Consider the following 4078-nt stretch of genomic DNA (forward strand, 5'->3'; position numbering starts at 1 on the left):
GAATATCTAAAACCTGACTATGGTCTCCTCCAAAGTCATTGTCCCATAATTCCATTATGTAATAATGCTTAGAAACTATCCTCCTTCATATGCATTCATTTATAAGACAAGACTTCCAGAATTATACAAATTTCTTTCTTCAAAAAAAAAAAAACCACAGGGCTTCCCTGGTGGCGCAGTGGTTGAGAGTCCGCCTGCCGTTGCAGGGGACACGGGTTCGTGCCCCGGTCCGCGAAGATCCCACATGCTGTGGAGAGGCTGGGCCCGTGAGCCATGGCCGCTGAGCCTGCGCGTCCGGAGCCTGTGCTCCGCAACGGGAGAGGCCACAACAGTGAGAGGCCCGCGTACCGCAAAAAACAAAAACCAAAAAAACCCCACAAAAAACTTAAAAAACATATGGAAATTATTCAGTTCCTTTACCCAATTGCTATACCAATCTTGCTTGAATGATTAACAAATGTGGTTTTAAAAATGGATGGATTCTTTAAGCTTATTATTTTTATTAATTTAATTACATTTAATTGTACTTTTATCAAATGCCTGGTTTTAAATCTGAGTAAAAACATGTAATAGATAACCTTTATTTATAATGCTGACAAACATCACTGTGGCTTACCTTTCCACCACTGTTAAAAAGCTTATAGAAGATGGAATAAAGATGATTTTCTGCTCAGTCAGGATCCCATCTATCGGCTTGTTTACCACTGCCTCAGGTTCCAGGGTGGGTCCCAAACTGAAATCAGAAATAGTCTTCAGAAACAAAACATTTCAATGACGTTTTAGCTTTGATTTGGTGCTAAGTGAGTAAGTTACGTTACCATACAAACCATAACATAACTGACTTGTAGTATCTAGCCCAACACAGATGCTCAAAAATGATAGCTGTTTTAGCATTAATAATAACAAAAACAGGAGGAGTCTTTCAAGATGGTGGAGTGGAAGGACCTTGCGCTTACTTCTTCTCATGAACACACCAAAACCACAAATAACATCTGAACAACCATCAGTAAAAAAGACTGGAACCTACAAAGATCTTCTACATCTAAAGGCATAAAGAAGAAAGCACAATGAGACGTGAACAGAGTATCTGTCAGGCAAGAGCTGCTGTGATGGTTTACGATGATGCCAATAAAGTGTGGGTGCCAGCTGGTGGTTCAATCAGGTTCAGCAGAGTTTATATATATCATCATACAGGCAACAACACATTCAGAGTGGTGGGCAGGAAGATTCAGGACCATCAGGTCGTGATAAATTGTGCCATTCCTAAAGGGTTGCTAGACAGGTGTCTGGTCTCAACTTTGGCAGCAAAGAAGATGCCAATGTCTTCAACAAGTGCCATGACACATGCCTTAGAAGTGTTGAATTCACAGGAAACGGGGCCAATATTGCCTTGACAAAATTCACAACTACCTGCCCAAGTTCAGAATGGCCCATCACAAGAATTGGCAGCTACAAGAACAGCAATGACAAAAGGAGCTGGAGCAGGAAAGGCTGGAGAGAGAAAGAATGGAAAGGGAGAGACTGGAGAGGGAGAGGTTAGAAAGGGAAAGGCTGGAGAGGGAGCGACTAGAACAGGAGCAGCTGGAGCGAGAGACAAGAAAGGGAACGTCAGGATCGTCTGGAGGGGAAAGGCTGGAGAGGCTGGACCGGGAAAGGCCAGAACGAGAGCGGCAAGAGCAGCTAGAAAGGGAGCAGCTGGAATGGGAGCTAGAGCCAAGAATGGGAAATGCCGCTACCCCTGCCTCTGTGGAGACGACTCCTCTGCTTCTGAGCCAGGCTCACAGGCAGCCTCTCAGCTGCGCGGAATCTCCAGCCCAACAGGGCATTGTCTTGGGACCGCCTGCACCTCCACCCCCTTCTCTACTCCCACCGGGTCCTGCCCAGGCATCAGCCACGCTCCCTCTGCCCCCAGGGCCCCCTCCACCCCCTCCACTTCCGTCCTCAGGGCCCCCCTCCGCCTCCTCCACCGCCTCTTCCTAATCAGGTACCCCTCCCCCCCCACTCCTGCTCCTCCCCTCCCTGCAACTGGAGTTTTTTCGGGATCCATGTCTGAAGACCATGGCCCTTTAACTGGACTTGCAGCTGCAATTGCTGGAGCAAAACTTAGGAAAGTGTCATGGATGGAGGATGCCTCCTTCCCAGGTGGTGGGAATACCATTGGTGTGAATTCGGCCTCCTCTAAAACAGATAAGGGTGGTGGAAATGGACCCCTTCCATTAGAGGGTAGTGGTTTAATGGAAGAAATGAGTGCCCTGCTGGCCAGGAGGAGAAGAATTGCTAAAAAAGGGATCAAAAATAGAAACAGAACAAAAAGAGGACAAAACTGAAGATTCAGAGCCTGTAACTTCTAAGACCTCTTCAACAAGTACACCTGAACCGACAAGAAAACCTTGGGAAAGAACAAATACAATGAGTGGCAGCAAGTCACCTGTTATTTCCAGATGGGATTCTCCAAGGTAAAATCAGGTTGTTTTTGACAACAGGTCCTATGATTCATTACACAGACCAAAATCTGTGCCCTGGTCACAGCCCAGTGCCAACGGAGTCCAGATGGAGGGACTGGACTATGACAGGCTGAAGCAGGACATTTTAGATGAAATGAGAAAAGAATTAACTAAGCTAAAAGAAGAGCTCATTGATGCAATCAGGCAGGAACTGAGCAAGTCAAATACTGCATAGAGAATCAAACTAAGGAGAGATAGGACATTATTTAATCTGGAGAAAGGAAAAAAAAACCTACAAAGAACAACTGTGTTACCAACAACAAAACCCTTACATTTTGTGAGCTGTAAGAAGAAAACGGAGACAAACAGTCAGAAGGAGGGAAAAACCAGCATAGTTTGAAAGACTTCAGGCATCACTACTCTGAAGGTAAGCTATTTCCCTCCCATTTTGCTGCTTTTTTCTGACCTTTACAACACGATGGAAGAGAGTTGTATAGGAGTTCCTGTATCGGTTATGCAGAAAATACTGAATCCGTCAGGCAAGATCACCGTGCATTGAAATATTTTCATGTCAAGAGAAAATTGCACATTTTTCCACAATCCATTGCTAAAATAAAGAGGAGAAAGGCTTGAGAAGTTTTTTTCAGAGAATGGTGATGAGGAATTTAGCAAGTTATGCTATTGTATTGTAAATGTTTCTCTCAGGTTTGTCTTCCTATCATATTTGATATTCCATGAATAATTGAGTTCAGCCCTATGTAGGTTAAGTTCATAAAATGTGGAACAAATGGAATTGTATGTGCTTTCAAAGGGTGATATTTATAAGAAAGTGTCCTAAAAATGATTTGTTCGGAGTGAGGAATTTTAGAATGATAAGAAGTCTCTCGAGTTTAGCCTTCATGCAATTTTGTAGATTCAAACATAAAATTTGTCCAGAATTTAAAGATTCAGATGGCTTTCTAAATTGTTACAATGCTTTACCAAATCTGTGACTCCTACATAACACAAACCAGTGGTCAAATGTAAAACAGTATATTGTAGATTTACTGTAGGTTTTCAACCTTTTTTAGATTTATGCATGTGGACTTTTTTTTTTTTTTTTTTGGCGGTACGCGGGACTCTCACTGTTGTGGCCTCTCCCGTTGCAGAGCACAGGCTCCGGACGCGCAGGCTCAGTGGCCATGGCTCATGGGCCCAGCTGCTCCGAGGCATGTGGGATCTTCCCGGACCGGGGCATGAACCCGTGTCCCCCTGCATTGGCAGACGGATTCTCAACCACTGCACCACCAGGGAAGCCCGCATGTGGACATTTTTATAATGTAATTACAATCACCACAAAATTAGCTTTTTAAATTGCAGACGGTAATGCATGTCAAACTAATATGTAGTGGCCTTTTCAAGGCCTAGTCCCAGGGAAAACATTTTGTAGAGTATAGGGGAATGGGAGGAAGGGAAGGAATAATTTTTTATTTAAAGTTAATTTCTGCACTATCTTCGTTCTCAGTTACCTGCATGAATAATAATGAGGAATATTTTGTGACTTTTATTGGTAAATATGTTAACAGCACCAAGTACTTAATCTTTTACATCATGTCTTCACCTATTTGTATTTTAACTTAAGTTCAACGGTCTGA

General features: G+C 43.5%; 1 pseudogene; it reads left to right on the forward strand.

Annotated features, from left to right (window-relative positions):
- The first annotated feature begins 914 nt into the window (after nt 1–914).
- Nucleotides 915–3696, forward strand: LOC111168099 (protein enabled homolog pseudogene; annotated as a pseudogene).
- The last annotated feature ends 382 nt before the right edge of the window (nt 3697–4078 follow it).

This window comes from Delphinapterus leucas, chromosome 5 (genome assembly GCF_059928025.1).
Source record: "Delphinapterus leucas isolate spDelLeu-1000000601 "Yukka" chromosome 5, BTC_Dleu_Yukka2, whole genome shotgun sequence".
NCBI classification, from domain to species: domain Eukaryota; kingdom Metazoa; phylum Chordata; class Mammalia; order Artiodactyla; family Monodontidae; genus Delphinapterus; species Delphinapterus leucas.